We start from the raw sequence: 9460 nt of genomic DNA, 5'->3' as shown, positions 1-9460 counted from the left end.
TATAGACCATCTTTGGCCCGTTTGAAAGCATATGGCCCAATCACAGCTAAGGTAAGTAGTCCTGAGCCGCAAGACTTCACTGACTTCGTGAGTTTTAAATAGGTCGTGAAAGAACTCAGGTTGCTTCATAGATTGCACGTCCACGCGTATCAAACATTTCTGCGACAATGCATTCTGTGATGTTATCACAGCCCAAGGTGCGGCTATGTGCTATCTACAGAGCAGCGGTGCGACCAGAGAATGAGGCCTGACGAGCGATTCAAGTATTGATATGAAGTTCAAACTAAACCCCGGCTTAACATACCGTCACGCCATTTGTAGACCAAGATGCAAGTTGGATGGTTAGAGTGGAAGGCAAAGCAGGCAATATTTACGCAAACGAAGCATTTGTTACAACGCTCGTGCTACGTCAAGAAAAGGGAAAAGGGTACTGTGGCAAAGGAGACGACAAATGAGCCGTCTTACATTTGGGCTCTGATGTGGGCTGAGAGCTTCAGTCCCCAGCTTTCAAAACCGTTGCCACGAATCCAAACTCAAGCAACCACACCATCAACGACCTCTATAAGCTGGATAGAGCTGCCAACGCCGGAGACCGAGCTGTGATTTAACACGATTTTGAATGCTAGGATATTTCGTCTTACTTCACAACAAAGATATAAATATGCATTAGTCATCAACCATCATCTGATACATCGCCCAGCCGGCTAGCCGTAAATAAGCCAGGAATCTAGTCCGTTCTTGGTTTGACGATTGTTAGCAGCAAACTCGGGCTGATTTTGATGTTGTTCCGAAATACATAGCCTCGAAATTACAGGATTTAATATGATATGTAGAGCATGAATAAGCTCTATGCATATGCATCTGTAGCACGGACAGCTTGATAGGACTGCGCACTATAGGGTGGATTATCATATTGGTCTATATATATATATATATATATATATATATATATATATGAATGCTGCATTACCGTTTTCTTAAAATGTACTGACCGGAATGCAAGGATATTTTTTTTGGGGGGGGGCCAAACCCTTGGGGCCCACAATGTTGCGTGGCCCCCTTTGATGAAATCCTGGATCTGCCCCTGCATGCATGACGCCATAGATACGTAATTCATGTCCATTCCACCCCATTGGGTATGCAGCGCTCAAGGCGAAGAAGAATATCATCGTCTTCAAGAAACTTGGCTTCAAGAAAATGTTGTACATTCGAAGACATTGCAGCGAGCAAACTATCTCACGGTCTATGATAAATAGCTCATATTGCTCACTAAATACAACCTCACTTATAAGTAACAACGTATTTTTAAGCGGAAAAGGCTACTTTAGACAGTACAATCTCTTTTAAGTAAACCTGCTCTTAAATACATCCTGTGTGATTGCGTCATTGAACATTTGTACGAGAGCACATACTTCTAGTCCTTCAATCTCCCGAGAATAAGAGCACCGACTGGAAGTGTTCGCTGAGCTAAATATCGTTGTCTGCTCGTGTTTGGTACCTTTCCCGTGATGCTTCGTCGCGAGTTTAATATATATCCGTGAGACAAGGGCTTTTCTCCAAGTCTTTCCGTGAGTTTTGGGTGTTTATTTGAATTCATACCATCAGTTACAGCGCTACTCTATGTTATTGGATGAAAAATCTCAAGTCCTTATGAACTAGGAAAAAGGTATAGCTTCCTGTTTTATGCACCACAACACGTAATAGGCATTAAAATCCAACCGAAATGACTACTCCACATTTCAATGAGGCTTTGAACTGAAATGGCCATGTTGGTGACCATTCGGTACATTTCAGAGCCAAGACCCCTTTGAGATGTAAACCACTCTAGTTTCGGAGCTATACGTCGGCGAAGACGGATAGACCTTTTCCGCGAGAGTATTTCAAGAGCACCTTGGCATTCATGCTGTCATAATAACAGCAATAAAACCCTGTCAATTCCATAGCCCATGAGCAAGGTCATGAAGAACATAATTGGTAAAGTCGTTCATATTTGGCGTTCGTGAGCAAGATTTTCAGATAAAATGATCGTCAATTGGCTCCCAAATAGTATTGTGCAACGCACGGTGACGAAATCAAACAATGACGCATCGAAGCGCATAGTGCATAGCGCTAAATAAAAAAAATTGTGTTGTCAAGAGCATCCCTTTCCACTGTTTCACGTTAATTATAAGTCGCATTATTTCATCATATCTAATGCTTGTTTCAATATATTCCAGTGCGAAACACTCCCTTCAATCCGATCATAATTCGCGTCCGATTCCGAGAACTCATCTGACCCTCTTATGCTCTTTCTTACTTCATCTACCATTCTCGTGACGACCCGCTTGTCCGGGGCAGGCTGCATGTGACTGCAACTATGCTTACGGCGGTGCATGGGAAGAAATGGAGCGAAATGGCTTAAGCCCCCAATCCTGGAGGATCTCCCTCGCTCCTGTCGTTGAGAATCAATACGACGATATCCCGCCTTCATGGGTCAGGGTGATAACGATACTGCCTCGAGGCAAATGATGAGGGCGCTGGTGTGGATACGGTTCTCAGGGTGGTCAACTCGCCAAGCGTTGTGGGTAACACCGCCGTGCTCCTGATGCAGTGTTCTCGAAACGGTGCTGCTTATGTTGTACCTACTTTTCTCTCACCCGAAAAGGTGCTAGTCCACCTCGCCGCAGCTCTCGTCTCGGCTTCACCGAAGATGTGTCTAACACCCTAAGCCAATAGGTCTTGCGAAAACATTTACTTGCCGTCAACCTAGAAAGCTTCCGGATGATGGCGTGCGAACCATTGTCACCTAATTATGGACCCCGCTTTCCTTACAGATAAGGTGTCTGCTGCTCCTGATCCAGAGCGGTGTCAACACGTGCGAGCATTGGATCTACGCAAGCCCCGACACATCGAAGCCGCTCGTGTCTATTATAATTACGGTCAGTGGATAAAAAGCGTGCGGATTGGATATCCGCCTGTAAAAAAATTTATATTTCACGGCAATAAAGATCTTAGGAATTCTAAAAGTCTCTAGATGTCGTAAGACCACGTATCTATACTTCTCAAAAGTGGCTAGGACGAAGCAAAGCTAGAAAACATTCAAATCTATGTGAAAATACTCTCTCCACATGACATTCGTCCGATCGGAACATGTACTACGCCTGTCTTCCTTACTGCGCTTTGATGCTGCTTTAAAAAGTGGCCTTCAGTACCTCACCAGCGGTCAGTTGCATCATATAGTTTTGGGATCGCCAAGCAGTCCCTACTTTGTGATTGGCTTAGCCGACCATCCTGCTATGTCGTACTCGCTTCTCATTGGTTAACTATCACATTTCCGGAATCCGTGACCATGAACCGTTCCCTCTGAATGTTCCCTCAGTTTCCTCTTGACTGCCAACATTTATCTTTCTCTGACTAACGACGAAGACTGGCACGAGCAACGTCTACACTAGTCTAACCATTGCGCCAGCAATAATAAATTTGCTACACAGCCTCTTCTGGAAGCCCTCCCTCCCGTAATTGCACGCCCCATTTCCATATCGACAGACCAGGCCTGACCTCAGCCGGCCTCATGCGCTCACTCCCCTCCAACTCGACCTGACCCCGACTTCCCTCCTGCCGACCTCCGACAGTTGGCCGCGCCTGACTTGCACGTGGTCGACACCTTCGCGCCGGACGACGCAGCCTGCATGCGTCGCCTGACTGCCGCCATGCTGGCGCCTGAGCTGCACGAACGCCTGTGGCGGGTGCCGTTCCGTGCCGACGGCTGGCCCTGCTACCTGAAGCCGATGCTGGACTACGTCCGTCAACAGAGAGGGTTCAGCTACGGACACCTCGACGCCGTCGCTCGGTTGTTCGTCAAGGAGGCGCTTTCGTTCGCCGAAGATGTGCCGACCTGCTGGTGCGTGTGCTCTCCTGCCCTTATGAGAGAAAAGGCAGAGCTGGCCGAGGATGTTGTGTTAGCATGGCAACTCTTGGACCTAGGCTGGTCTGGCTCGATACAGCCTAGCCGTGTTTCAAATTACCTTTATATTGCTTAATTTGAACATCAGCATGTTACTGTTGGTGTTTAATATAATTGCCCAAAACCGTATACTTGCAAGGCATCGACGACATTTTGATGCTGTTTGCCCATGTCATGCCTGCAAATGTATTTTTCAATGAATAGCACGTTAATACCCACAAAGATAGCATGAGACAAGAGAAAGCACACCTACACCATCGTTAACATCACGACAAGGTTTTGAAGTGCAATGATATTCCACTTTTTAGCTTGGTGCTGAACAGGAGATGTGCAATTACCGGCACCAACGCGGCCGGGCGATAAAAATGGCCGATGAATAAAGGACTTTTTTTTTGATGCTCAAACACATTTAAACAGCCTGTGACGTCATCAGTCTCTTGAGATGTGAACAACATCCGGAAATGGTTCCTACGTAATGCTGTTTGCCACATGAACGTTTCGAATCTGGTGGGTCTATCGAGAGATGTCCTGTGGAAAGCCCACCCCAGGAGATCGCAGTCGGCGAATGCCTCAGAGGTAGAAGGTTAACACAATTTAATAGTTCGCGTATAATTTTCGCCATTTTCTTCAGCTATGTGTACTACACCACCCTGCCGACTGCATGTACTAACCCCAGGGATATATGACGCAGCACTGACAGGTAATGCTTCCGCTGACTGTGTATGCCCGCCTGACCTTCGTTCACAGCCCGCCGGGCGTCTCCGTGAGGCCGCTGGACAGCATACACCTGGACACCGTCAAGCGTTTCTGGCCGTACACCGCGGATCTTCCCGATATCGACGGTGTGATACGTGACGGCATGACGGTGGGCCTCAGCGCCAGCGTGTTCGTCGCCACTGATAATGACATGGCGTCGTCGTCTGTCGGCAAGCTCGTGTGCTGGGCGGTTCTCAACAGAAACGCGGTGCTTGGCTTCCTGCGCACGCTGGAGACGCACCGGCGGCGAGGCCTGGCGCGGCTGGCGATGGCCGAGCTCACCCGGCTCTGCCTGCAGCGCCGCCTGCCTTGCGTGGTCGCAACCGACGTGCCGTCCGTGATACACATGATGGATCCGCTAGGCTACAGTTCGGTCTGCGACGCGTTCTGGGTGGAAGTCCACCCAGCAGAAGTCGGTGCGACGCAGGAAACTGGGTACGACGAGGGCACCCCCAGACGAGCGGTCCGGTGAAAACATCATCGTGACGCGCATAAATGCCAGTCGATGCTTATCCATATAAACTTTGGCGCGTGTGAATATAAATATAAATATGTATAAATATATATATATATATATATATATATATATATATATATATATATACACCTGAATGACAGGGTGACTTCGAAATACTTTCTCAGACATACTTCTCTCCATTTTGCGGGCGTATTGCTCAGAAATTAGAAGGACCTAGGTCTTAAGATGAGTAGAATTGTGAGCAGCACCAAGAGGTCTTCAAGATGGCTACTCCAGTTTAAAAGCCCATATAAATTTGAAACGCACCTTTTAACACGCGCCTGGTTGGCCGACTGGATGCTCTTCGCTTAGGTGGGGGGGGGGGGTAAATTGAGCCCGCTAAGATCTTAGGAAGAAAGAAAGCTGGAGACACCAAATTCACAGGGTGCGTTAACCTGTACCTGAACTCACTTACGTCAAAGTTTGACGCTCCTAGGTCATGATCTTCGGGTAAAATAAGGTCGCAAATGTCAAATTCCAGGTTGGTGTCTTAAGTGTCCCAAGAACCTAGATAACTGTTATTATCAAAAGGTCACATGCTTATGTAAGGTCAGACACCTTGTTTGACCTTTTGAAGATCATGGTGACCAAAATCATACAAGACCGCTTTGAGTGTTGCATTTGGATAAGCTACAAAGATTACGCTAGGCAGTTTGTTCCTAAAATCAAAATGTTGACCGAGTTCACTCCAGGTCAGTTACATATTCTGACCTTAAACAACTCCATGGAAGGTGAATCATGCGGTCCCGGGTCCTCAACAATTTCGAAATCAACACCAGGATCTACCTCATATTGGAAGCGCTTAAGTATTAAAGCAGGTTGGTTTGGACCTTGGTCTGACCTTCATACCTGAACCTACGTCAATTTAATTTATTCATCAGTTGTTGTGTTACCGAAGAAAGTATCTCAGAGTTGGCTTCGTCTAACACTTCGTTATTGGATCAGATTGAACGATTCCCTAGGAATTGCCTTCACTGAAACCCTGACCTGACTCTAACCTGCCATAGGTCAGCGAACTTACAATGTGAATCCAAATATTTATGTCAGACGATTCGCTATTCAGTTTTCTATAGCTATGCGAATTTTGGCGCAGTTGCGCTGTGCCGTTCAGAATCCATTCTGGAAAAACCTTTTGGGGGTTAATTTGACCCCCAGCCGAGCGCGTGTTAGGGGAGATTTGTCACGCGGTTCTGTGCCGGGCCCGCGTGAAGCGATGAACTGTTGTGGCCCAGGCGTGTGAGAGCTTTTATAAATACAGGTAACGATCTGCATTCTAACAGTTGGAATGGAAGCGAGGCTGGAGGTGATTTTGCCAGACAAAAGAAGCCCACTCGCGCTCGGCCTAGGTGGGCATGTTGTCCGAAGCCGATGGCGCGCGCTTCGGCGCGCGCCGCATTACAAGCATGTACAAGCTAAACGGTAAGAAATTTTTAAAGAAGATTTCCACACGAGCAAGGCCTGCTGGCAGAGGGTGTCTGGGTCACGTGGAAATGGTAAATTTCGCAAAAATGAGCGCGTTGTGTTATCCGAAGCCGATGACCCCCGCTTCGGCGCGGCTGCTCGCTCCTTGGTTCGCACCAAGACTATCTTGGTGTTGTCGCTGGCTTAATATATATATATATATATATATATGTGTGTGTGTGTGTGTGTGTGTGTGTGTGTGTGTGTGTGTGTGTGTGTGTGTGTGTGTGTGTGTGTGTGTGTGTGTGTGTGTGTGTGTGTATGTATGTATGTATGTTATGTATGTATGTATGTATGTGTGTATGTATGTATGTATGTATGTATGTATGTATGTAGGTACATCATGTGATGCCTGAAACAAAAATGGACAATATCCGAGAAGTTTTACGCGGCCGTCTCCTTACGGCGACTTCCAAGGCTCTGGCCCGCCAATCATGTTGAGAAGTCGACACCCATGAATAGTTCTATGCGTGTACAGCGTTTGCTGCTATTTAAGCTACTGATTATCATATCAGCAGCTTAAACATTGTTGTTGTGGGAGCACTATCAGATGTCAATATAAAGTGGCGATTGGACGACGTTTTTTTCTGAGTTAGAACAGTCCTTTGCAGACTGTGGTCAAACTCGTCCCGTAGTGGGGTTGCCACAGTGCAGTGACACGGAAAACTACTCACTGGCGCCGGCCAATACAACCACTTCGTATTTTCGTTACCATCGCTATAGTGCGGCCATTTGCATCGGTGGTCCATCGGTAACACTTAACTGGTTTAGAATAAATTAAACCTTTCGTCATTCATCCGATAGCTCGCTACAATTAATATTTATAGCTTTTAATGGCTTATGGCTCCGCCCTGTTTTCTCGGAAACAAGAAAAGACACAATAATAATTCCGATCACAAAACCAGGCCAGGACGCGCATGGTCCAGTCAACTACCATCCCGTTGCGTTTACCAGCTTCCTGTGAAAGCTTTTGGAACGCAAGACTGACAAAAGCCTGCCTGAGTGCTGGATCATAACGAACTCATATCGGATCAGTGATGTGAATTTCGACGCAACCGTGCTACCTATGGTCATATCATTTGCCCGCAGGCGACGTGGCGCCCTGAGGATTACAATAGGCGCAATCCAACCAGCAGATGAAGAAGTTAACTTGTGTAAAAGGACAAGTTAGCTATTTCTAAAAGTTAAGTTGTCTCTTAAACGCTTTGGGACATCAATCCGCACGTTTAGAATATACTCTGACCATGCAATTTCATCTGCACGATTTTGGGATTTATAGTAGGAATGGATTGACATTTGCTGTACTGCGAACTGTTGCTGGGGTGTGGCGGTGGATCTGGAAAAGTAATCAATTTTCCATGTTTGCTGTAGCTGTATTTTGAAGCTGTCTAGAAGGGATTCTCAACAACCATAATGGTGAAAATACGCCCCAGTCGGTGCTTCGGGCAGTACAAATGCATTTTGAAGGACTTTCGGAAGCATCATTTCCAGGTGGTCGCTCATGCGCGTTCGGCGCCTGCCGCTGGGTTTCGCAGCGGTCAGCGCCGTTCCGTGGGAGAGAAACTGCATCGGCTATTGATGCTCTTGCTTTAATGGTTGTGGGTGCGCAGCCTCAAACATATCTATGAAGTGGGTTTCACCAGTCGGTTTTGAGAAAAGGTGTACGTTCTCAAGCAAGCGTGGGTTGCCTTTTTCATTTTCATCTCTTCCCAATGTCGTTTACACCCAGCGGCTCTTTTCGAAGCGTACATTTGCTTTGAGATGTTATGTTATCGCGCCGTTGGCCAGCGAACCGTGCCAACCGTTACCGCGAAAGATTACATCACACGAATTGGTCACATCAATGCACCGTGGCTCAAATTAATGCACACTTGCTCCGCCTGTCACTAGGTGTCACTAGGTCCGCCTGTCACACGGATCTAGGTGTGCTGGCCCGAGAGAGTTGGTTTGGTGTTTGGTGCAGAGCAGCTCCGGCAGAGGACAGCGGGAAGGAAAATATAAGTTCACCGCGCCTGTTTATTACACACATTACTGGACCGAACATCATGGATCTGCTTTAACCAAAAGAGCAGCACGAGCGGAGATTTCATGTGAACCAATAAACAGGGTACTGATATCGAGTGACACACAAAAGAATCCCCCGTAAAGGCTACAGAGTCCCATCCTCTTTGGCTCGTCCCCAAGCACCTACTCCCGAGAGACCGCGGTGCATAGTGCCCAGAGAAACCGTTCATCACGTCCCGCATTACGCTTGTAGCCCTTGAGTGTGACATTGACTGCCTCGCGCATGCGCAGCACTCGGCTACGACACTTATTCTGCCTGGTGCGGCTATCTCCGCCACCTAGCGGCCGGCCTCGGCCCCAGTGCCGGTGTTGCCGACAGCCCGGGTGACGGCCGCCTGGCGGCAGATCTCCGAACCAACCACCCGAGGTGTCGGGTGCGACCGGGCCCGCGCCATACACTAGACGGGGCCCGCACGTATACATGTATAATTATCACAAGGTCCGTAGCGACTAATCCCCCTCATCCCGGTACAGCTTCCAACGTCCCTTTAGAGATATGCGTCTCAAGTGCTGGACAAGACGCTCACGTTGTGTGCCTTGTATCCAAATAAATAATAATTTATTGAATAATTATTGGCAGCTGCCGCCTGCGATACAAAACGGCGTATGTACCGCAATGTTCGTTCGCTGCCGCCAGCACCACAGGCAGCTGTGCGACGCCGACACGAGAAAGGGAACGGGCACCACTGCACGCGCGAAACTGTCCAGTGAACCGCACC

This window comes from Pollicipes pollicipes, unplaced genomic scaffold (assembly GCF_011947565.3).
Source record: "Pollicipes pollicipes isolate AB1234 unplaced genomic scaffold, Ppol_2.1 Scaffold_6138;HRSCAF=7277_pilon_pilon_pilon, whole genome shotgun sequence".
Lineage (NCBI taxonomy): Eukaryota > Metazoa > Arthropoda > Thecostraca > Pollicipedomorpha > Pollicipedidae > Pollicipes > Pollicipes pollicipes.
The sequence above is the reverse complement of the archived record's forward strand: the minus strand, read 5'-3'. Positions refer to the sequence as shown.